Source organism: Rhamphochromis longiceps, linkage group LG15, assembly GCF_057381845.1.
Source record: "Rhamphochromis longiceps isolate RC_006_pf linkage group LG15, R_longiceps_female_GT1.1, whole genome shotgun sequence".
Lineage (NCBI taxonomy): Eukaryota > Metazoa > Chordata > Actinopteri > Cichliformes > Cichlidae > Rhamphochromis > Rhamphochromis longiceps.
Genome location: NC_140571.1, coordinates 34847446 through 34873814, shown reverse-complemented (window position 1 = coordinate 34873814; position 26369 = coordinate 34847446). Strand labels below are relative to the sequence as shown.

Sequence of the window (26369 nt, the reverse complement as noted above, 5' to 3'; positions counted from 1 at the left end):
TTTTAAAAAACAGCTAAAAACCCATCTTTTTAAACTTGCTTTTAGTTGATTTTTATTTTTAGGTTTTAGCTTCTGTGAAGCACTTTGTGATTTTTATCTTGAAAGGTGCTATATAAATAAAGTCTTACTTACTTACTAAAGTCTTACTTACAATTCTAGGCATTCCAGTATCCAGCTGTGGGGCATTGAGTCATAGGCCTTCTTGTAATCAATCCAGGCAGTGCACAGGTTGGTCAGTCTGGTCTTGCAGTCTTGGCTGACTGTTCTGTCTACCAGTAGCTGGTGTTTTGCGCCTCTGGTATTCTTGCCAATTCCTTTCTGTGTCCCGCTCATGTATTGATCCATGTGCCTGTTCATCTTAGCCGATATAATGCCTGACAGGAGCTTCCATGTAGTACTGAGGCAGGTTATTGGTCGGTAGTTGGAGGGGACCGGTCCCTTCTTGGGGTCCTTGGGGATCAGCACCGTCCGACCTTCGGTTAGCCATTCCGGGTGTCTCTCATTTACTAGCAGCTGGTTCATTTGTGCTGCCAGACGCTCGTGGAGTGCAGTCAGCTTCTTTAGCCAGTAGGCGTGAACCATGTCGGGCCCTGGTGCTGTCCAACTCTTCATACTGGAGACCCTTTCTTGGATATCTGCCACTGTGATGGTTACTGGACCCTGTTCAGGGAGGTCGCTGTGGTCTGCCCTCAGATCCACTAGCCACTGAGCATTGCCGTTATGGGTTGCGTCCTTCTCCCATATGCTCTTCCAGTATTGCTCCGTCTCCAGCCTTGGTGGTGCTGTTCTCTTATTATTATTGTTCCCTTGCCACTGAGAGTACACCTTTGCTGGTTCTGTGGAGAACAGCTGGTTTATTCTCCTACCTTCTATCTCTCTGGTGTACCTCCTCAAGCGGCTGGCCAAGGCTGTGAGTCTTTGCTTGGCAGTTTCCAAGGCCTCAGGTTCCGCAGCCGTCCCGCTGCCGTCAGGTCCAGCCTCCGTGTCTTCGTCCACGCCTGGTCCAGCCTCCGTGCCTTCGTCCACGCCTGGTCCAGCCTCCGTGCCTTCGTCCACGCCTGGTCCTGCCTCGTCTGGTCCTGCGGTTGCCACACCGCTGTCAGAGCCAGCTCTACCTGTTCCGCTTCGCCTCTGCCGGCCATTTTCCAGGCCTCTAAGTTGGCATCATGGCCATTGTGGACGGCCTCCGGAAAGAGTTCATCACCGCCGCTGGCATCGCGGCCGACCTCCGGACCTGCTCAGTGGCCGCCACTGCCTTCCAAGTGGTCGGCCTCCCGATTGGTTTTGCCTGCGCCGTTGCCGTGTGCACGGTCGGCCCCCAGAACTGTTCGCCCATCGCCGCCGTTGCCGTGTGCACGGTCGGCCCCCTGATCTTTTCATGGACTCTTGTTGAGCTCTAGTTTGGTTTTGTTTTTGATCTGTCTTCCTGTGTTCTTGGACTGTTTTCTTGTGTGTTTGGACTCTTGTGCTCCTTGTTTTTTGTTTCGGGCCCTCCTTCCTGGACCCCCTCCGCCCGCCCTGGTCTGGTGCTCTGTTTTTTTTTTTTGTTTTGGGCTGTCGGGAGCCAGCCCTTGGAGGGGGGGTACTGTCACGGTTCTGGGTCAGTTTGACCCAGTATTTTGAGTTGTCATGTTTTTGCAGGTTTAGTTTAGTTCCATGTGTCATTTTCTGTCTGTCTCTCTATGTCGAGTCTGGGTCTTAGTGTGATGGTTTCTTGTTCCTGTTTTATTGTGAAGGTCTGCGTCTCATGTGAGTGTGTTCAGTTTTACCTCTGTCTCGTCTTGTTGATTATTCCCAGCTGTGTCCACCACCTGTGTGTAATTCCCCTGTGTTTCTCTGTGTATTTAAGTCGTGTCCTCTGTCATTGTAGTTGCTGGTCCGTCTGGGTTTCCACCCTGCTTCATTTTATTTAAGTTTTATTTATACAGTGCCAAAACACAACAACAGTTACATGAAGGCATTTGACGACGAGACGACGAGTGGACATGCACTGCGACTAGTTGGGGGTGATAACTCAATAGACAAAAACTGTGGTATTTTGTAAATATAATAATAAACATGAATTCACTGTGTAATTGCGTAACTTTATTAGCAGCATCCTCCTGAAATGCGCCAACAACATTGAGAGTAATGTCCTCCTTTCTGCCTCTTAATGCTCTCTAGTCGCTATGGTAATGCGTAAATACTTCTTTCAAAATAAGACACAACTACAACATGGGAAAAGACCCAGTTAATCAAGTTAACGATAAAAACTCTGGAAACCATAAATTTCACACCCGAGCCTCAACTCTCGCGGCCCGGTACTAAACAACTCATGGACTGGTACCGGTCGGTGGCCTGGGAGTTTGGAGTTGGGGACGGCTGTCTTAAAGTATTCTGTTACGTCCTTACGAAGAGGTCTAGCGGTGTGAGTGTGGGGCCAGTAACAAATGGGTCCAGAAATGGAATGAAAAGGAAAACAGACAGATGTGTTCTGTAATAATATATTTTATTACAAACAATATGGTTTTCTTACAAATAACCTTAAGTTAAAGAGCCAGCAACGCCGTTTTACCAATAATGACAAAGAAACATAGGAAGCAGTCACAACAACAAAAGAAAAAAAACTAACAAACAAATAAGGGAGGCACTTCCCACTCCTCACCATGGGAGACACTTCCGGGGCCCACAAGCCCGTCTACTCACTGTCCAAAACCTAGGAAAACCCATATAGCGCAACAGGGGGAGGAAAAACCACCTCACTCACACTTCATCCCCAGCTTATATAGCCTCAGAGAGGTGATTGCTGACTGGGCCCAGGTGGTAAACGAGGATAATCAAAAGCAGCTGTGTCCTGGGGAGAGAGAAGAGTGAGAGAGACAAAGGGGGCAGGAGTGGCGAGAGAGGAGAAGGCGGAGAGAGCGGGCAAACACCCCACCCACACGCTCCCACAGCTTCACTGGATGTAACATATTCATTTTCAGTATTTTCTGTATGATTTCATATCATTGTGGAGCAATTTTAGCCGCTCTTCTTTACAATATTGCATCAGTTCACTGTGAGTAATCTGTATCACTTTGGAATGATGGGCTTCAAATTGTTTGTGAATGGCCTTCCCAGACTGATGGGCAGCAATAACTTCCTTTTTAAAATCAGTGACAATTTTTGTTCCTTTGCATTGTGTTAACATAGACTTTAATGCCCCAAATCACCAACTTGCAAAAAGATCTGGATTTATAGAGGTGATCAAACTTGCCGATTATCAAGTGTATTTGACCTTACTTGTCATAACCAATGTGCAGGTTGGACTTGAATGCAGGACCCAGAAGGTCAGATTCAATAATTTTATTTAGAGGCAAGGTGAAAAGACATATATTTGATGAAACTTTCAAACAAAGGAAAATCTACGGTCTTTATTTACAAGGTTCTCGAATCGGGTTATCCCAATAGTGAAATCCAAGGTTTTTGATCACACTTGACACAGGAGCAGACTGTCCTTTACAGATCTCTCAAACACCAGCTCAGAGATGGTTTCACTACCTCTGTTCATTCGTGGTTAGATACAAACACAAACACATTGCAAATGTATATACATATAGAGAGAAAACCAAAGAGGAGAGAGAAAGAGAGAAATGGCAGAGACACACAGGGAGACTGGAGAGCCATGGCATTACTCCTTTAATTCCTATAGATATAGTATATTTTTTACACACTGTGCACTTTAGCTTAATCTTTAAAAATAAATAATGACATGGTGTGATGTGTATATTTTCTTGTTCATCTAAGGCTATATTTATCTTTAACTTTATTTTAAGATCTGCTAAGGACCAGATGATTTTTTTTATTGTGTTTTGATTTGTAAAATCTTATAAATGAAAGAGGGTGTGTTTTCTTTTTACATTGACTGTACAATGTTAGTTGTATGATGTACAAAGAGTATATTATACAAGTTCATTCAATACACAAAGAACACTAACAGGATTAGTCATGTCATCCAGACTGTAGGCTAGCCTAAGAGAAGAAGACCAAGACTCATCATGATTGTATTAAAGACACAAAATATAACAAGATTCCAAACAGTGTTTATATTTTGTAGTGTTATCACCTCAGCTGATGATTGGTTACTGTTACATTTATTAGCTTTAATGAGTAATTTGACTCAGTCTGCTTATGCTTTGTCCTGCCAGAACAACAGTAAAGTGGTAAAGTTCTTAAAGGGACAGGTTTGAGTTTTCAGTTGGATCTTTCACCCCAAACTAAATCTGCTTAGCTGGTTCTTATAATAGTGGTGACCAAGGTCACAAACTTGTTGTAATCATGCCTCTTCCTCTGTGTGGTAAACTCGGAAGTGGCATTTTCCTTTCCCATTCAATGCAGCCCTACGGCCAATCAGGTGTGTCAATTTATATTTGACCTTGTTATTTAAATTATTATATCATAAATAGAGATGTTTCTCATTCTTAGTTTACTGTAAAACTATTTCAAGGAAGAATAAAAAATGTTAAGCAAAAACAAAACTAGTATGAGCTGATGTTTTATATACCTCATTGTTTTTTTTTTATGCTTTCAATGGAACATCAACCTTTCATCCTATCATCCTCACTCAGTCTGATTGTGGGATAGGTACACTATGGTATGGTGTTGAATTTATTAGAAAGTGTGTCTTAAAGCCAAATTTAATAAGGAGAGATCATTTGGATTGCATTGAAAATGATTCAGAGATTCAGAATTTAATTAAGCTTTTGGTGATAAAGACTCTGATGCCCCCATCACAGCAGAATGGAAACACAGTGGAGAGAAATTAAGAGTGGTCTTCTAAGCACTGGTGAAGATAGAAATGGAAGCTTGGATAGGGCTCTGAATGACCAGAATGAGACAGAAATAGGAAGGAGACAGATTGTACAAATCTAAAAAATCTATAAGAGAGAAGGACAGCAGAAGACTTAAATTTAAAACATGGAAGCTGATTGTATCAGAGAAGGTGGGATAGCAAATGATTGGACTAGAGCAATGATGTCAGGACAGCATGGGAAAGTGAAAGTGATGTAATGTATAGACAAGCTTTTTATCATTGAACGTACGCATAGGCTTCATTTCTACTAGAATTGTCTAATAATAATATAAAAAAACAGAGTTTGCCGGTTTAGTTTAAATAAGTCTGCAATGTTTGACCTGACCACTTACACTTAAATTATGCTCACTGTTGTCACAACGTAGTCCTCACCAAAAATGATGTGATGCCACTCGATGTGCTTTGGTATGGTTTTGTTATGTACCTTTCAAATGAGTTATTGCCAGAAGTTTTGGATGGGATTGCAGGCTGATACAGCACGGAGGTAAGTGTTTGGCATTTTAAGGAGATTGGAAACTTCTTTAAGTTTCTTGAAAACGTTTCACCTCTCGCCTCAGTTCTAAAGTTCAGTTCTAGTTTTAGAACTGAAGAAGCTTCTTGGATAAGAGGTGAAACACGTGCTTCCCTATGCTTTTTCATCCTGTTGGTGATAGCAGAGATTACAAGTGCCTGTTTTGTTGTTGTTTGTGAGGAACAGAATGTCAGTCTTTTGTTCCCTTTTTCAATCTCAAAAACAAGTGCCACATGCTACTCAGACAGGCCTTTTCTACTATATTATTTTACCCGTTGCCTTTGATTTACCTGACCGCTTCAAAAAGCAATGCATAGTCACCTTACTTCCAGAGATGAGGTCAAACACATACAAAGCATTGCACACCACTCTTTCTATTACCATAAATGTCAGTAGTTCTCTTCATCCTGTGTTCATCCTTTTATTACACTGGTGGAAATGTCAGATGTATTTGAAGTACTTGATGTATTTATAAGAAATACTCAATGCATCATGGGAATCCCCCCAGCAGCCCACACCTATTGCAGCCTAACTAAGGGAGGATTCAGGGTCACCTGATCCAGCCCTAACTGTATGTTCTAGCAAAAAGGAAAGTTTGAAGCCTAATCTTAAAAGTAGAGATAGTGTCTGTCTCCTGAATCCAAATTGGAAGCTGGTTCCACAGAAGAGGCTCCTGAAAATGATAATCTGAATCTTACAACCAAAGTTTTCATCTGATGTAAAATGTATAGTCCATTATTGTATGCAATAACCATTAAGTCTGATATATACCCTAGTATGCAATAGTACTTTTTCCTTTGGGAAGGTACCATCTGTGCAGTCTACAATTCTGTTGAAGAAAAATGTTGAATCTATTTAATTATTGTACAAAAGAAATTGATTTCTGTGCATTTGTTTTAGACATGCATTAAATTAAAGTTGATTACGTCGAATAAGCATCATGAGGCAGAGGGTGGGGGGTGGTTCCCTTTTTTTTTTTTTTTGTTGGGAGTTTGCAACCCAATTAGTTAGGTGGTTTAATATTTTTCCACTAAGTACTCTTTAAAATACCAGAATAGGGAGTAGTGATGTGTCGGTCGCGAACGAAATGGATCTCCATTTTGGAAGCGGTGTTTTTTTCCCCCCTTTCTCTCACCCTATATCTCGCACTTTTTTTCGCTTCCATCAGAGGTGTTATTTTGGCCAGAGTCCTTCTGTCTCCCACCACCTGCACTGGGTCCAGGGTGCATCCCAGAACAGAGCTGGCCTTCCTGATGAGTTTATCCAACCTCTTCCTCTCAGCTGCCGAAAAACTGCTGCTCCAACATACCACACTGTAAAAAATGACAGATGCCACCACAGAGTCATAGAAGGTCTTTAAAAGCGCTCCCTGTACTCCAAATGACCTCAGTCGCCTCAGCAGGTAGAGTCTGCTCTGGCCCTTCCTGTAAAAAGCAAAGTGTTGTGGCTCCAGTCCAGTTTTATTCAGGTGAACACCCAGGTACCTATAAGAGTCCACTATCTCAATGTCCACTCCCTGAATGTTCACCAGTGTCAGTGTGGTGGGTCTGCGTCTCCAGAAATCCACCCCTATCTCCTTGGTTTTCCCGGCGTTGATCAGCAGGTGGTTCTGCTGACACCAGTCCACAAAGTCCAGAATCCACTGTCTGTACTCTGAGTCGTCCTCACCTGTGATGAGGCCGACTATGGCAGAGTCGTCAGAGAACTTCTGTAGGTGGCAGCGTGGGGAGTTGATGGAGAAGTCTGCAGTGTAGAGGGTGAAGAGGAACGGTGCCAACACAGTTCCCTGTGGGGCCCCCGTACTGCAGACTAGTGTATCAGAGACACAGCCCTGTGACCTCACATACTGTGGGAGTTCTGTGAGGTAGTCCAGTATCCACTGGGACATGTGGTGGTCCACTCCCGATAGCTGCAGCTTGTCTCTCAGAAGTCGTGGCTGGATGGTGTTAAAAGCACTGAAGAAATCAAAGAACATGATCATGACAGTGCTTCCAGGCTTCTCCAGGTGAGTCAGAGCTCGGTGCAGGAGGTAGATGATTGCGTCCTCCGCCCCAATGCCAGGCTGGTAAGCAAACTGTAGCGGATCCAATGAAGACCTCACCAGGGGGTGCAGATGGTTTAGAACCAACCTCTCGAGGATCTTCATCAGGTGCGATGTCAGGGCTACCGGCCTGTAGCTGCTGAGGTCCTTGGGATGGGAGGTCTTTGGTACCGGTACCACACAGGAGGTCTTCCACAGCTGTGGTACTTTCCCCAGTGACAGGCTCAGGTTGAACAGATAACCTAGGATGCCACACAGTTCATCTGCGCAGCATCTCAGGAGCCTGGAGCTGATGTTATCTGGACCTGCAGCCTTTTGCACCTTGATCTTGCGAAGCTCGTTCCTCACTTGAAGTGCTGATATAGAAAAAGTGGATTTTGGGGTAGGGGGGTGTATGTTGGAGACCACAGAAGCCGTATATATTTATATTCAATTCAATTCAGTTTTACTTATATAGCGCCAAATCACAACAACAGTCGCCTCAGGGTGCTTTATATTGTACAGTAGATCCTACAATAATAGATACAGAGAAAAACCCAACAATCATATGACCCCCTATGAGCAAGCACTTTGGCGACAGAGGGAAGGAAAAACTCACTATTAACAGTAAGAAACCTCCGGCAGAACCAGGCTCAGGGAGGGGCGGCCATCTGCTGCGACTGGTTGGGATGAGAAAAGGAAAACTGGATAAAGACATGCTGTGGAAGAAAGACAGAGATTAATAACGAGTATGATTCGGTGCAGAGAGGTCTATTAACACATAGTGAGTGAGAAGATATATAAACATATATAAATAAAACCACGTCTTTTTTACGTTACTAATTCATTTTGTGCATAATTTTATATTGTTGTTGATAATAAATTAATTAAAGCAACAAAACAACCTGAAGTGGGGAGTCGATTAGAGCTGGCTGTTTTTAGTGAGCCGGTTTTCTAAAAAGAGCTGGAATTCCCATCACTAATAGGGAGGATAGTGTAGGTTTAAGTTTATTAGATTGATCAGTATTGCTGAACTATGAAATAATTTGGGTGTAGTGTATGTTTTGCATAAAGGTATAATAGAATAGGTTTAGTGTTTTGTTTTTTAAAACTTGAGTATGAACTTATAAAATGTAGTAAAATATTTTAAAAAACAGTTTTATTCATTATAAAATACACTATATCAGATTCCTATCCGTATTGGCAGATGTCTAAATTTATGATATCGGTATTGGTATCGGACATAAAAAAAAGTGGTACCGTGCCATCTCCAGTTAAATGTTCACTTTCTATTCCATATGTTAAAAAAGATCTAGAGTGTGAACAAAGTGGTGGGTGGATTCTTTTACATTTTTAATGAAGGCAATATGCTGTCACAATGAAAGAAGTCATTAAAACTATAAGTACCAGCACAGGCTCTAGAGTGTGCTGGTAAAATTAATAATAATATATAATAAAAATCTTCATTAGCTGCTGTTTCATTTTAACATGAGCACATAACTCCCTCCTACACAGATCCATTGTATTTTGAGGAGTTACTGTATGTGGTGTGAAAGATTTCCTATACCTGTACTTGGGGCAGCAAAGTTGAATCAGTCTCAAAAAAGTGCTCTACTACTTGTCCAGTAAGTGGTGTAGAGGTGAGATGGATAACAGTCTGTTCAGTGACTGTCTCCTAAATATGTCCTGTCACAGAGCAAACCTTCCTGGTCAATTTACTGAGTCTGTGTTGATGCTGATCCCCCTGTAGGCCTCAGAAAAGTACTGCATACTCACCACAACTCAGTGATGAATGGCCAACATTTTGCTGCGCGTGACACAAGACACCACAACCAAAGACACCTAGAAAAAGTGGGTGAAGAACTTACCACACAGGAACCTCACTGAACCTGAAAAGGAGGTACTAACCAAAGGACACAATTTTGCCTTTATCTCCACAACCTCTGGGCTTATTGGATCTCATGACACCCACAAAACAGCGATATGGATTAACAAATCAACACAACCTGCAGCAAAGCAAATCAGAATGAAGGTTTCAGCTACCCTCTCCAGTACAAAAGTTCCTCCTTTCTAACCTCACAATACAAGAAAAGAAGGCCATCACAAAGAATACCAAAACATCACCATATTACCAGCTGACAAGAGGAGGTGCGCTGCTGTTCAAAACACAACTGATTATCACACAAAAATTACTATACTCCTCAGTGCAAAAATACCAACCCCACAAGCAACTACAAAAAGAAAGTCACTGACCTCCCTACATACCACCATCTGTACCCAGGAGATGCTAAACCCTGTATATATGGACTTCAGAAGATCCACAAAGAATCAGCAAATCAGCAAAGATGAATAGGAAAGAAGGTAAGACACCAACTAGGGAGAAACCAAACGACAAGTGGAGCAACATCGTCATCCCTGATGTAACAGGTTTATCAGAGACACTGAAGAGAATTTTCTACAAGCATGAAATCCCAGTGCACTTTTAGACTCAGCCACACTCTCAAACAAAAACTGGTTCATCCCAAGGACAAATCTCCAAAACACAAGCTAAACAATGTTGTGTATGCTGTGCAGTGAAGTGAGGAGTGCTCAGACCTATACATTGGAGAAACTAAACAGTCACTTTTATAAAAATAGAATGGCACAAAATAGAAGAGCCACCTCAACACGACTCAGCTGTACATCTGCATCCAAAGGATAGAGGGCACTCTTTTGAGGCTGCCAGTATTTACATTTTGGACAAAGAAGACAGATGAATGACCATCTTTAAACAGAGAGGGTGGCTTATGACCAGTGTTGGTCAAGTTACTTGAAAAAAGTAATCAGTAATTAAAGGAGCTTGCAAAGAAAAGCGTCTGGACTTCTTTAAGTTGCTTGAAGACGTTTCACCTCTCATCCGAGAAGCTTCTTCAGTTCTAAGGTCAAATGGTGGAGAGTCCCAGATATAAACCTAGTGGGAGTGACCCCCCACAGAGGGACAAAAGGACCCCCTGATGATCCTCTAATCGCCTGAGCCAAGGTGGGAAACTGGGCGTGGGTCCCAATCAGCCAGAGTTTCGGGTGTGTTCATTGTGAAACCTGGCCCCACCTTATCATGCGAATTCCTGAGGTCAGATGGCCCAGGATGTGAGTGGGCGTTAAGGCGTCTGGGAAGGGATCTCAAAACTGGATTATAGATGGCAGAGAGTTGGTGTCGTAAACCCCCGCCTCTGTTCAACGATGGTCGCTCACAGTGGACATAGATGGCTTCTTTCACTCCTCTTTCAAACCATCTGTCCTCTCTGTCCAAAATGTGAACATTGACATCCTCGAAAGAGTGTCCTTTATCCTTAAGATGCAGATGGACTGCTGAGTCTTGTCCTGTGGAGGTGGACAAGACACAGAAGAGCCACCTGTCCACCTCCACCTTGGCTCAGGCGATTAGAGGATCATCAGGGGGTCCTTTTGTCCCTCTGTGGGGGGTCACTCCCACTAGGTTTATATCTGGGACTCTCCACCATTTGACCTTAGAACTGAAGAAGCTTCTCGGATGAGAGGTGAAACGTCTTCAAGCAACTTAAAGAAGTCCAGACGCTTTTCTTTGCAAGCTCCTTTGACTACGATGACCTGGATGACTGAGAACCTTCACAGACGTAATCAGTAATTAATTACTGATTACTTCCCCCCAAAAATAATCCCGTTACTTTACTGATTACTTATTTTCAAAAGTAATCAATTACTTAGTTACTTAGTTACACTTTAAAAACACGATTTACAACCTGAATAGGTGATAAAGCGATAGATCTTTCAGCCCAATTCTACTTTTTCTACATAATCCATCATACAAAATGTAATCAAATTGAAAAGTCCCTTTTTAAAACTTGTTTTATTAGTTTTAATCTTTTGACTTTATGCATGTTGAAAGATTTTGAGTTTTGTGCTATGTTTATTTGTAGCTTCATTTAAAGGAAGAAGAGCTTGTGAATTGGACAATTGCAGGAAAAGGGAGTGAGACATTGTGTGCAGAAAAAATGTGCTTGACAGCCAAAAAGCTACCAACTGTTTCAACAGATAAGCTAACGGTCTCTCCTTTTAAGGAGATGTTATTGAGTTCTATATATATCAAGCTACCTCCTGTTTCAACAAATAAGTTAACGGTCTCTCCTTTTAAGGAGATGTTATTTGAGTTCTACACATGCCACACCTATTACTGTGAAAGCTTGTTTGAGTATAAATAAAGAACGTACTAAGAGCCCCGGTGCGATTCTGTCTGTGACGGGGCATCGTACATGTACATGTAAAATCATTGAGTCTGTATTTCTTTGCCTCCTAATAGGTTTCTCCTAACCCCGCATGGGTCTTTAGGACTGATCCGCCGAAAGGATCTGCGCGATTGTGTAATAAATGTTTGTGTTTTCTGTGTGTTGAGAGTGAATTGATTTAAACAGCACAATACGCTGCTGAATCACTCTCACTGTTATTGTTATTTTATTTCCTGTCAGTAGCCAAAATACTGGTGACAAAGGAGAACGGTTGAGTTCCGTCTCATAAAACTGACCCCGCTCCACGAATAGCGTGGAGTAGAAGGGCGTGTCTGTAGCCACTCCTGAAGTCTAATACCAGAGAAGGCTCTGCAGTTTCTGTCATAATGGGTAATCAGCCCACCAAGTTCACTGTTGACGAGCAGTGGTTAGAAAAAAAAAATGTCCAGACGCCGGACAAATTAGTGTGCAAAGATGGAGAAATGCTAAAAAGACCAAATGTCCCACCTGGGAAGGAAAATGTAGCCCATCTGCACTATCACAACTTAAACAAGCCCTACTAAAAGGAGTAGGGGAAACAAAAAATTTAAAGAAAAAAGGAAAACGCACGTGAGAATTAGAATATTTCCAAGTGTGGAAGCGAGAGGCAGATAGACGATGTGAGAATAAACAAAAGAAACAAAAAGAAAATGAGACAGCGTCCGATTTTTTAGACCACCTGCGCCCAGTTTTTGGGGCAACATTCAGGAATGGATTACAATGAAGGTCCTGACGGTCCTTACCAACAGAAGCTATAAAATGCATTCCTGAATGGCCTGCTACCCCCAGTGAAATCCCACGTCAAAAAACACTGGGTCACAATGAATACGGGACCACTATCTGAAGCATTGCAACATGCCGAGCACGCTCTCCGTGTAATAAAGAAAAAAACTGCAAGCACAGGTACTTTCACATTAGATCCAGAAACAGGGTTTATCGCATTCTCAGGAGCTTGTAAAACCGTTTTGAACAGAAAACCACAGGAAGTACAATTCTCAGAAGATACAGTGGGGCAAAAAAGTATCTAGTCAGCCACCGATTGTGCAAGTTCCCCCACCTAAAATGATGACAGAGGTCAGTAATTTACACCAGAGGTACACTTCAACTGTGAGAGACAGAATGTGAAAAAAAAAAATCCATGAATCCACATGGTAGGATTTGTAAAGAATTTATTCGTAAATCAGGGTGGAAAATAAGTATTTGGTCAATAACAAAAATACAACTCAATACTTTGTAACATAACCTTTGTTGGCAATAACAGAGGTCAAACGTTTACTATAGGTCTTTGCCAGGTTTGCACACACAGTAGCTGGTATTTTGGCCCATTCCTCCATGCAGATCTTCTCGAGAGCAGTGATGTTTTGGGGCTGTCGCCGAGCAACACGGACTTTCAACTCCCGCCACAGATTTTCTATGGGGTTGAGGTCTGGAGATTGGCTAGGCCACTCCAGGACTTTCAAATGCTTCTTACGGAGCCACTCCTTTGTTGCCCGGGCGGTGTGTTTTGGATCATTGTCATGTTGGAAGACCCAGCCTCGTTTCATCTTCAAAGTTCTCACTGATGGAAGCAGGTTTTGGCTCAAAATCTCACGATACATGGCCCCATTCATTCTGTCCTTAACACGGATCAGTCGTCCTGTCCCCTTGGCAGAAAAACAGCCCCATAGCATGATGTTTCCACCCCCATGCTTCACAGTAGGTATGGTGTTCTTGGGATGCAACTCAGTATTCTTCTTCCTCCAAACACGACGAGTTGAGTTTATACCAAAAAGTTCTACTTTGGTTTCATCTGACCACATGACATTCTCCCAATCCTCTGCTGTATCATCCATGTGCTCTCTGGCAAACTTCAGACGGGCCTGGACATGCACTGGCTTCAGCAGCGGAACACGTCTGGCACTGCGGGATTTGATTCCCTGCCGTTGTAGTGTGTTACTGATGGTAACCTTTGTTACTTTGGTCCCAGCTCTCTGCAGGTCATTCACCAGGTCCCCCCGTGTGGTTCTGGGATCTTTGCTCACCGTTCTCATGATCATTTTGACCCCACGGGATGAGATCTTGCGTGGAGCCCCAGATCGAGGGAGATTATCAGTGGTCTTGTATGTCTTCCATTTTCTGATGATTGCTCCCACAGTTGATTTTTTCACACCAAGCTGCTTGCCTATTGTAGATTCCCTCTTCCCAGTCTGGTGCAGGTCTACAATACTTTTCCTGGTGTCCTACGAAAGCTCTTTGGTCTTGGCCATGGCGGAGTTTGGAGTCTGACTGTTTGAGGCTGTGGACAGGTGTCTTTTATACAGATGATGAGTTCAAACAGGTGCCATTCATACAGGTAACGAGTGGGGGACAGAAAAGCTTCTTACAGAAGATGTTACAGGTCTGTGAGAGCCAGAGATTTTCCTTGTTTGAGGTGACCAAATACTTATTTTCCACCCTAATTTACGAATAAATTCTTTACAAATCCTACCATGTGAATTCATGGATTTTTTTTTTCACATTCTGTCTCTCACAGTTGAAGTGTACCTCTGGTGCAAATTACTGACCTCTGTCATCATTGTAAGTGGGGGAACTTGCACAATCGGTGGCTGACTAAATACTTTTTTGCCCCACTGTACTTTAATAGTAAAATCAGCATCAGGTCACACTACAGTGCAGTGACTGACAAAACCCTTATTAAGTGAAAACTAGAGATCAAAAGTAGTTTAAAGTAGTTTAAAAAGGTTGGAAACAGACCCCACCGAATAGATATAAATATAAGAAGTACAAAAATAAAATAAACAAAGGCAAAATTACATTAGAACTTATTTTTAACGTATTGAAACTAATAATAGCAAAGATAACAACCTGTAAACTGATATTAACAATGAAACATAGTTGGCATGACGACCATGCCCAAAATGTATAGAAAGAATAAAAGGGAATAATTCGCATGAAAACCTATTAAATAAAATAGAGAGATGCATAAGGTACATTAAGGCTTTGTCATTGTTCAGCCAAGGAAAGTGTGTGAAAAGGTAAATGTCTCCAGCTTGGGAAGTGGTGAAACTGCAGATCACCCGAAGCCCTTGATGGATACAAAATAAATATAAATAATATATTATAATAAACTGCTTGGTTCGCCATGCAACAGAGAGAACGAATGTGGCCGAAGGTTGGATCTGAGATGAGGCAAACAGAAGACCAGTTTAAAAATGTAGGCACAAACCTGTTCAGAGAAAAAGCAAATTTGTACAGATTGGATGAATTCTAAATTATCTGTTTGCTGAGTAAGATGATCCTAACTATTAAATTGGCTCAGTAGTAGTATAGTGATATACACTAATAAAATATTGTAATATACTATTGTTATGATATAGAAAGAAAAAGATGATAATATTAATAATGACATAATATTAATATTAATAATAAGAAGCATCTTAGTCAGTTATGATGTGAGGTGGACGATTGTTATGAAGTAGTCTGCATCAAGCTTAAGGTTTGCTCAAACTCAGTAAAATGAAATATGAGATGAAGAAAATAAAGAAAATATCTAAACTAATTAAGTGCATAGAGGCACTTGACCTGCTTGAAAACCTGTCATTCATCCTAGATAAAACATTACTGAAATATAGAGCACACCTATAATAATAACTAATAAGCCTTTCTACTTACGTGTAGATGGAGGAGCAGGTTATATGAAAGCTGTGATAACACAGGCATTTGGAGAAAAATAACGCCTGTTAGCATCCCTGGTGAAATTTAGACTCGTGTAAATTAGACTCTGTTGCGTCAGGCCTGCCTGTATGTGCAAGCCTGTGCAGCCGCAGCAGAGGCAGTAAAAAAGTCAGCTGCACATATGCAGTCATATGTGCATGTGAATTGTACGCAGGCCAAAATATAAATATATACACTTACAGCCAGTTTGTTTTTTCAGCAGTGCACCACTTTGCAAAAATTTGGCATAACAGTGGTATGGTTACCTCTACGGGTAACCCAGTGCAACGCGGCAGCTTATTAAAAATCTTATTGGAAGTGATCACCCTGCCAAAACAATTGGTGCTTTGCAAATGTGCAGCACATTAAAAAGACAACTCTATTGTCATAAAAGGAAATAACTTTGTAGATTAAACAGCAAAACAGGCTGCACAACAAACAACAATGCTTCTAACATCCGAACACTGTGCACAAATACCACTTGACGTACTAAAAACTGAACAAAAGCTGCAACAACCACTGAAGAGAACAAGTGGCTGAAATGTGGAGCACAACTGAAAGACGAATTAATGACTTGTGAAGGTAAACCAATATTACCAGAGTCATTACACAAGACAGCGGCTGTAGTGACACATGGAGAAACACATGTGTCAACAGGAAGGATGTATAGATAATCAATACACACTTTTACACTATAAATTTTGAAACTTCAGCAAAAAAAAAAATTTGTAAGAACATGCCTATTCTGTCAAAAACACAACTCACAAGGAAAGTTAAGACCTAAGAGAGGCCAGTTCCCCACACCACCTCATCCATTCCACACCATCCACATGGATTTTATTGAATTGAATGAATGTCAAGGATCAAAATATGTCTTAGTGATTATAGATGTGTTTTCAAACTGGCCAGAGATTTATCTTGTGTGCATGATGCTACATTTTAGATCAAAAGTTAGTAGAATTACAGAGGGTTTGTAGATTGTAAATACAAAATGATTTTGATTAGCCTGTAGAAACACAAAAGAGAGTAACAGGAAGTGTGTGTGTGACAGGAACTTTGCATGCCCATAAAAGGAGACTCACTGTCAAGTGAGCACCCAGAGAGAAAAACAGAAGAAACAGACTAGCCAGATGAAGCAAATGGAGGTTTTAAGAAAAGAAATGAAAATGATATTAATGGTATGGTTTAGTGTGTCAATACAGGTCACAAATAAATAAAGGTGGACTTTTCTCAAACCATAGATTAACATAATTGGGAGAAAACAGGCCAGAGTTTGGCTTAAAATTTTACAGCTTGACCTCCCACTTGTCCCGATCCTGAGAAGAAGCTCAAAGGACAGTCAATCTCCTGATGAAGACCAACAGAACACCGTGGACTTGAAGAATTAACAGCAGGCTGGTAAGAACAGTGTGACATAACTGTTTAAAGGCACTGAATATGATATTTTGCCAGGCTGGGACTTAATCTAAAAGGAAAATACTGAAAAGAAACAGAGAAGAAACAGATCTCAGTGAAAAGATGCATGAATTGATGCAAGTGAACCAATAGATAAATCTGTTAGAGAGACGACTTTAGTAGAATGGATGGCAAAACTAATAGAAAATAGGGATATTGTTTTGAACTGCCGTGCGACGCTTCTCCAGTCTTTTGCAGATTACAACCAGGCGATCAGGTTCATACCAAGTACTCCTAACGACACCAACAGCTTGCAAAATCGCTGAGAGGCCCTCTTGGATCCACCAGAGCCATTGCAAAAAGGTGGAAGTGAGTGACAGCACAACCTAAAGATACCACCACCCCGAGTCTTTGGTGATCTACAAGGTGAAGAGAGGGCTGATTGGGTATATCCCGCCTTCTACTTCTCGCCTGTAGTCTACTCACCAGAGCAAATCGGTGTGTCTAGTCATCATGAAGATTATTCTGCTTACCACTTTGGCCCTGCTGCTTATAGCATGGACCCTGATGCACTTAATGGATCAAGAAGTCAACTTGCATAGAAGGGAATGGACACATGACAACTCACACCTGGTCGAAGTGACACAGGAGCACATCCATCCCTGGATGAACAACGCCTGGTATAGATACATATATAATCGCACAGAAGGCAAAGATTGTTATATATGCTCACACATGCCTGCTACAATACAGCATGCTACATTATATGGCAGACCTATGAACATGACCCAAGTGACATGCGCAGCAAGTTTTGCCAGTCTAGGTTATCAATATTCAGGAATTGTCCTAAACCACAGCGACCCCCTGACTATTGGACTATCGTTTTGGGCTGTTTTTAAATGCATCGACCAGCATCAACAAAGAGCAAAATCTGGAAATTGATGCCATAAGAATAACTGTTATGCAACACCGAGTTGCCATGGACATGATCTTGGCAGAAAAGGGTGGACTGTGTGTTTTGTTTAATACAACTTGTTGCACATATATTCCAGACAATGTGCATTCTGACAATATGACAAATGCTCTACAATTACTTAGAAACATTCAACAGGCACAGGTAACCGATTGGGCAAATTCACAAAGTAATTGGTGGGATTGGCTTATGAGCAGCTCATGTAAAATGCTGATGTTTAAGGTTTTGATGTTTATTGGCATAATACTTATCATGTTTTGTATCTTTACTACATGAATTATTCCCTGTGTGAGAGGAATGGTATCAAGAATGATGTTAGGTTTTGTATTGTTGATTGTCATTTATGCTTAGAAATATTTAACCATATATGCTTAGAGGTGTATAATCAATTGTGTAGTGATAGGCTGTGTGATCTTTAGCAGGCTACAAAGGCTTGGTGTGTATTCCACACTAGAATGCACACCTACATCCTGGGAGCATGGGAAGAGGTCGTACCTTATCTTATTGTTTTATGGTAGGATAAACGTGGCTATATTTGTTTTAGGCTAAGTGCCTTTTGTTTAGATGAACTGTTGGACTTCCAGACCAGCAGGTTTAGGGAAGTTATTTATGGGGTCACACTCTGACCACACACACACACACACACACACACACACACACGGTACTCTTTGTTTGTATGTAGACGTCATATGTTAATGAACCTATGCATATTCATGTAACCTCAATAAAAGAGCAGTGTTACGGGGGAACGGACGAGAGCAACTGGGGTCAAGCGAAGGAACGGCGTTTGTCCGGTTCTCTCCCGTGCACAAGAAACATGAAGAACTTTGCCTACTTCGTGTCTTGCTTGCTGTGTAATTATATTGTCTTCAACGCTCCAGCGAATAAGTTCAAGCTACAAACCTATCAAATGATATCCCAATCTGTTGCTGCATATGTCACTGTGCCAGACGAGGAAGAAGGAGAAGACGATGAGTATGAAACTAATGTGATGAATGATTATGTTTGAATGATACACATTTTATGACGACTTTATGACTGTCTGAAACACATTGATGTATCTGCTGTATCTTTTGAATTCGCTACCAACAGGAGGGAATGTTGAAAGATTTTGAGTTTTGTGTTATGTTTATTTGTAGCTTCATTTAAAGGAAGAAGAGCTTGTGAATTGGACAATTGCAGGAAAAGGGAGTGAGACATTGTGTGCAGAAAAAATGTGCTTGACAGCCAAAAAGCTACCACCTGTTTCAACAGATAAGCTAACGGTCTCTCCTTTTAAGGAGATGTTATTGAGTTCTATATATATCAAGCTACCTCCTGTTTCAACAGATAAGCTAACGGTCTCTCCTTTTAAGGAGATGTTATTTGAGTTCTACACATGCCACACCTATTACTGTGAAAGCTTGTTTGAGTATAAATAAAGAACGTACTGAGAGCCCCGGTGCGATTCCCTCTGTGAAGGGGCATCGTCCATGTACATGTAAAGTCTCTGAGTGTGTTTCTTTGCCTCCTAATAGGTTTCTCCTCACAATGCATCAAGCAAAAAATGTAATCATATGCAACATTCTCTGACTGGAAGAAATTTGTTTAATATTTAAACCTATTTTCTCCACATCCCAGCATATAAAATATATATATATATGTATTTTTTGTGTTTACACTCACTCTTTCAGATGCAAGTAAAACACAGCAGAAAATAAATAAAGTCAAAGACTAGCGGTCCTTTTGCTCTATTTTCACCTGTAAAGCAGGAGTAGGGGTAGGCGGAGGTTTACCCTGGTGCAGGTGTGCCGCGGCGGTCAGTAGAAGAATCCGAGAGTTTCTCTGTGAATTTCCCATTACGTCGTAGCGCACTCCCAGTGCTTGCTTGGAAGTTTAGGGGGTTTTTTCGCTGTAAAAAGAAGTTTTCTTCCCACGCACAACGGACACTAATGTTTTTGTCACTTTTTATGGAATCAAACTCAAAATAAGGTCAGTACTTCCACGCTTTAAACGCTGCACGCTCATACTCTCTCCCGCACTCGATATATGATCCCTTGTTGCTCTGCACACAGCTGTTGTCACAAACGTTGCACTCGCTTACGTCACTGTCATGAGACATTCTCGCAAAAAAATCACGGTTTTAGTAACGCAGTAACGCAGCGTTCCTACGGGAAAGTAACGGTAATCTAATTACCGTTTTTGCAATAGTAATCCCTTACTTTACTCGTTACTTGAAAAAAGTAATCGGATTACAGTAATGCATTACAAGTAATGCGTTACTGCCCATCTCTGCTTATGACACCAACTGTCTGCCACCTACAATGCAGTTTTGAGATCCTTTCCCAGGCGACATAACACCCACTCAAATCTTGTGTCAGGTGATCTTAATAGGTCATATGATAGGGTGATGCAAGGCCTCACAATGGTTTCATCCAAAATCTCTACTGATAATGACCCCCCCTCATGCCTTGGCTCATGTGATGAGACACATGATCAATTGTGGATCAAGGAATGTCTTAAGGAACAACTCCCACTAGGGCTTAAATACCTGGAACTCTCCACCATTTGGTTTCAGAACTGAAGAAGAGGTAAAAACATTTTCAAGAAATTTAAATAAGTCCAGTCGCTTTTCTTTCCAAGCTCCTTAAAGATTATTTTATTGTTATAAAGGAATTAAATACTTGGAACATATATTGGAAGGAACAGACTTTATTTCATTTGACAGACTAGTTATACAATATGGGATCAACAAGAAAAGATTTTTGGAATATCAACAAATTAAATCCATAGTAAAAAAGAAATTTAATCCCAGTGTTGCTGAATTACAAACACCACTAAGTGTGGTACAATATTTTAATCTAAACTCCCCCAAATTATTGTCTAAAATATACAGAACACTTTCTAAAATAGATGAATCAATATCCCTTCCTATTGCAAAATGGGAAGCGGATTTATCGATCAGCTTAGACCAAAACCTTTGGTCTCAGATATGCTTAAAAACCTTTCAATGGATCAGAAATCCCAGTTTGCAATTAATACAATACAAGATATTACATAGAGTGCACTATACTGGTCATAGGTCATAGGATGTTCAAGATGGGCTATACGTCTTCCAACAACTGCTCACACTGTCAAGCAAATACACCGGACAATTATATCCACGCTCTTTGGTTCTTGCCACCAGTTCAGAAGTTTTGGCGCAAGATATGTGAAGACTTGCAGCTGAATAGTGTAGTGGTAAGACTACACACCTTTGGAGTGGGAGTCACAGATTCAATTCCCACCCGGTATCCAGTAAGGTTCCTGGCTAGACCCCCTGGGCTATGTTGGCAGCCTGTCTGCAGCTCGGACACAAGAATTTCACTACATGTTGTACTCTGTATAATTATGTATGTGACAAATAAAGGTTGTTTGTTTATCAAAGTGTCTGAAATGTAACATTCCAGCCTCCCCTTTAGTGTGCTTGCTGGGCAACTTGGATGAGGTCACTACAGAAAAAAAAACACAGCCCACATTGTTTTTACGGCCCTATGCATTGCCAAGAAAACAGTCCTCATTAACTGGAAAAATAAAAATAATCTTAATTCTAACCAATATAAAAACCATCTAATAGATCACATTAGTCTTGATAAAATCAGAATCAGAATCAGAATCAGAATACTTTATTGATCCCTGGGGGAAATTATTTTTTGTTACAGTGCTCCATTTTAAACCAACATTAAGACAAGACAGACAATACGCTAACTAAGAATAGTACAATATATACATATATATACATACATACATACATAAGTCACTTATAAATAAATATTTGGAAAAGAAACATGTGTAGCTGTAGCAGCAAACAGTGTGTTAAGTGGATGCGTTGTACAGGGAGATGGCCACAGGCAGGAATGATTTCCTGTGTCGTTCAGTGGTGCTTTTCAGTAATCTCAGTCTCTCACTGAACGAGCTCCTGTGACTGTGACTGACCAACATGTCATGGAGTGGGTGGGAGGTGTTATCCAACATTGTCTTTATCTTGGACAGCATCCGCCTCTCCGACACCACCTTGAGGGAGTCCAGCTCCATCCCCACAACATTGCTGGCCTTACGGATCAGTTTATTAAGTCTGTTAGCATCTGCGACCCTCAGCCTGCTCCCCCAGCATGCAACAGCATAGAGGATCGCACTGGCCACCACAGACTCATAGAAAATCCTCAGCATTTTCTGGCAGATGTTGAAGGACCTCAGTCGCCTCAAAAAATAGAGACGACTCTGGCCCTTCCTGTAAAGTGCTGTGGTGTTTTTAGCCCAGTCCAGTTTATTGTCAATGTGTACTCCAAGGTATTTATAGTCCTCCACAATGTCAACACTGACCCCCTGGATTGAAACAGGGGTCAAGTGTTTCCTGGTCTTCCTGAAGTCCACGATCAGTTCCTTGGTCTTTGCCACGTTGAGCTGCAGATGATTCTGCTCACACCACGTGACAAAGGAGTCGACCACAGCCCGGTACTCTGTCTCATCATCCCTGCTGATGCATCCAACCACCGCAGAGTCATCAGAAAACTTCTGAAGATGGCAGGTCTCTGTGCAGTGGCTGAAATCTGTGGTGTAGAGGGTGAAGAGGAAGGGGGAGAGGACAGTCCCCTGTGGTGCCCCTGTGTTGCTAATCACCTTGTCAGACACACACTGTGGGAGACGTACATATTGTGGTCTTCCTGTCAGGTAATCAACAATCCAGGACACCAGAGAAGCATCCACCTGCATCGCTGTTAGCTTATCACCCAGGAGGGTCGGCCTGATGGTGTTGAAAGCACTGGAAAAGTCAAAAAACATGACCCTCACAGTGCTCGCCGGCTGGTCCAGATGGGTGTAGACACGATTGAGCAGGTAGATGATGGCGTCCTCTGTTCCGAGACGAGGCTGATAAGCGAACTGAAGGGGATCCAGATGTGGTCTTACTATGGGTCGCAGCTGGTCCAGGATGAGCCTTTCCAGGGTCTTCATGATGTGGGAGGTCAGTGCCACGGGCCTGTAATCCTGGGGGCCACTGGGACGAGGCGTCTTTGGTACAGGGACGAGGCATGATGTCTTCCACATCACCGGGACCCTCTGCAGACTCAGACTCAGCATAAACAGTTTATGAAAGACTCCACACAGCTGGGGGGCACAGGCCTTGAGGACAAGGGGACTCACTCCGTCTGGTCCAGCAGACTTGCCTGAGTGAAGTCTCCTCATTTGCATCTCAACCTGGTATTGAGTGAAGGTGATGGGTGGGGGAGGGGTGTCAGGAATCTCACAGGAGGCAACATGTGAAGAGAGAGGCTGGCACAGTGGTGTGGCTCTGGATTCCAGGCTGACTGCAGGTGAGGTTGTGGGGGTGGGAGCAGACACTGTGGTGTCGAATCTATTGAAAAACAGATTCAACTCGTCGGCTCTATTCTCACCTCCCTCAGCTCCCCTGCTGTTGGTTGGCCTGAATCCAGTGATGGTCTTCATGCCCCTCCACACCTCTCTCATGCTGTTCTGCTGGAGTTTCCACTCCAGCTTCCTCCTGTAATTGTCCTTAGCCTCTCTGATCTTGTCCTTTAGTAACACCTGGACCTTCCTCACCTCCTCTTTGTTGCCCCCTCTGAAAGCCCTCTTCTTGTTGTTGAGGAGGGCTTTGATGTCCTTAGTCACCCACGGCTTGTTATTTGGGTAACAATGAACAGTCTGAGCTGGAACAATGGAGTCGGTGCAGAAAGTTATGTAGTCTGTGATACACTCAGTAAGCCCATTGATGTCCTCGGCGTGAGGCTCACAGAGTGTTTCCCAGTCGGTCACCTCGAAACAGCCCTGTAGTTCCGCTATTGCCTCCTCTGACCACCTCCTAACAGTCCTGGTGGTCACAGGTTCCCTCCTCACAATTGGCACATAGCGGGGGGTGAGGTGAATCAGGTTATGATCTGACCTACCAAGTGGGGGGAGGGAGGAGGAGCTGTATGCATCCTTGACGTTAGCATACAGTAAGTCTAAAGTTTTCTCTCCCCTGGTGGGACAGTCCACATATTGTTTGAATGTTGATAGTGTATTGTCCAGTGATACATGGTTGAAGTCACCCGAGATCACAATAAAGGCACTCGGGTGCTGAGTCTGTAGCCGAGCTATGGCAGAGTGGATAGTGTCACATGCAGCTGTGGGGTTAGCAGAGGGGGGAACATAAACAGCCACCAAGATGACGTGAGAGAATTCCCTGGGTAAATAATACGGCCTGAGTCCAACAGCACACAGTTCAGTGTCCGGGCAACAAATCCTTTCTTTGATTGTTATGTTGGCAGGGTTACACCACCGGTTGTTAACTAAAACAGCAAGCCCACCTCCTTTACGCTTACCGCTAGCGATGCTGTCCCTGTCCGCCCGAACAGTGTGGAAGCCTTCCACGGAAGCATTCTCATCGGGAATGACCTGGTGCAGCCATGATTCGGTGAAACACATCAGGCTACACTCTCTGTATTCCCTCTGACTCCGTACCAGTGCTGAGAGCTCGTCGATTTTACTTGCCAACGATCGCACATTTCCCATCACGATAGACGGCAGACACGGTTTAAACCTCCTCCTCGCTTCGAGCCTCCGCTGTCTCACCGTCACCTTTTTTCTTCTCTTCTGTCCTTGACCTCTGCATCCCCGATGTGTTTTCCTCCAAATTTCAGCTGGTACTTCTGCGGGCACTTCTGCGGGCCTGGCCAGCGAGCCGGCCGGCATCAGGGCGATCAGCTGATCTCTGGAGTAAACAGTCCGTGCGTGTAGGAGATGTGCCGCGGTCCCGTTCCATGATAAAAGTAACAGTTCCACGGCCACCAGAAGAACAAAAACTCTCTCAATCCACATGATTGAGTAAGAGATAGAAAACGGAGGAAAATACAAGTCAGAAAAAAAAAGAATACGTAAGAAAAAAGAGCTAAACTAAGAGAAAAGCAGGAGCGACTGTAACAGGCTGCACGCTGGTTGGCGCATGCGCATGCGCACTTAAAGCCTCTTCCATCACATTTGATCAATCCCTCTGGGCTCCTTTCATCGGCTTCATCACCTAGTGAGGGTGGGGGGGTCATGGTTTGTTTCTGCCTTCGCTATTGTGGTTGATATGGGGGTAGGGACGGCCTTAGGGCGTCTGGGGATTCCCTAGGGACATTTACCCTGGAGGGCCTAACCCGGGGGTTGTGGCCATGACCTGGTTAGGGGCTCTGGTGGCTCTTTCCTTGTGTCTGCGTACAGCGGAGATGGGGGAGGGTCTGTGCTGGCGGACGTTGGTTACTGGCCTGGTAGCCTGGCTGCCCCTGGGTGGGTCTGGGACAGGCGTGGAGGCTTGGTGGTCTGGGAGTGCTGCGCCCCCGGGCTGGCTGGGCCTTGGAGGCTTGGGTCCTGGTTGTTGTGTCGCCGGGGTTGTGGGCGGGTGGGTGCATGGGGACTCAGCCCCAGTGAGGGGGACCTCTCGTGTATCGGCCCAACTGGAGGGCTCTCTAACTGGTGGGGAAGCTGTTACATCTTTGCAGGAGGTCTCCAGAGTGTGGGGGTGCCTACTGAGGTCAGCGGGGGAGCTGGCCTGCCCCTCCCTTTCTTCCCTCCCCATCCTCAGCTGCCTCCCTCTTCCCGCTCCACCACACCCACACACACACACACGCAGGGCTTGGGGCACAGGTGTGTCACCAGGGTCCAGGGGAGGCACTCCCCCTCTGTCCCCTTCTGGCGCCTGTGCCTTAATTTTTTTCCGCATCCCAGTCGACCACATTACTCATACTCTCATAACACATACATATAGGGCCTTGGGGGTGGGCACGTTATACAGCGTCCAGAGGATGGTCTGTGTATTCAAACCCACCTCTGGCGTTGGTACCCTCAATTTTAAATGCATATAGACACTAAGGGTTTTCGGGAGGAGCCGTGCTGCTCTCTGGCAGGAAGCACCATGCACTCCTGTGTTTTAAATGAACAGCACCCAGCAACGTTACATATGAGCGGGTGGATGGAGGTTTGGGGTCTTCACTCACCCCCATTCTGTTAACCGTCGGGGCTGGGGGGCTGGGAGGAGGTGCTGGCTGTCAGATTGGGGTCTGGGATGTGGGGCCTCCCTGCTACTGCAGATAAGGAGGCGGTCTGCTTTCCTCCACTCCAGAGAGAAGGGTTACATCTCCTGGGTCTGGGTACGGGTACCTGGACCTGGGATATAGAGTATGTTTGGGGAGTGTGAATGTGTGTAGAGTGTCTATTTGTATCTGTCTCCACGTCGGTTGAGTGCCAAGTATTTGTTTGTGTATATGGGGGTGGGAATGCACATTTGTGTCTGCGTGCGCCTGTTCGTTTATGTCTATATGTCAGCTTGGGTCTTAGACTCCACGTCTCTGGGAACATCTCAGGCTCTCCGGGGCATGGTGGTGGCTGCTGGTGGCTGATGCCCTCAGACGTTGGTGTGTTGGTGGTTCTTGGTGTCTGGGGCTGGGCGTTCATGTATGTACCAGCTTGTACCGATTGGCGGGGCCTGGCGCCTGTGGCCCGGCTGGGCCAATTCCGGGAGGTGAGGTGCCCTCAGGCCTGGGCCTGAGGCCCGGTCCTCTCTGGCACAGCTGACTGCCGGCAGAGCCCGGGGGAAGGTCACTGCAACCCCCTCTGACCTCTGCTCCGTGGCTGCTGAGTGACCTCTCGTTTGGGGCTCTCTTCAGCTCTTC

The 26369-nt window shown here is 43.6% G+C and overlaps 1 protein-coding gene and 1 long non-coding RNA gene across 3 annotated transcripts in view; both read right to left on the bottom strand.

Moving 5' to 3' along the window:
* LOC146652998 (uncharacterized) overlaps window positions 1–26369 on the bottom strand; it is a 242880-nt gene that overhangs the window by 15700 nt on the left and 200811 nt on the right. The gene's annotated exons all lie outside the window — the stretch shown is intronic.
* Window positions 18125–26369, bottom strand: part of LOC146653000 (uncharacterized) — a 197819-nt gene continuing 189574 nt past the window's right edge. Inside the window, exon 10 of one of the 2 annotated variants that reach the window (XM_085381133.1) lies at window positions 18125–18369. The gene's annotated coding sequence lies outside the window, so the exon portion shown is untranslated. The remainder of the gene's footprint in view (window positions 18370–26369) is intronic. The other variant, XM_085381132.1, reaches the window with a different exon arrangement.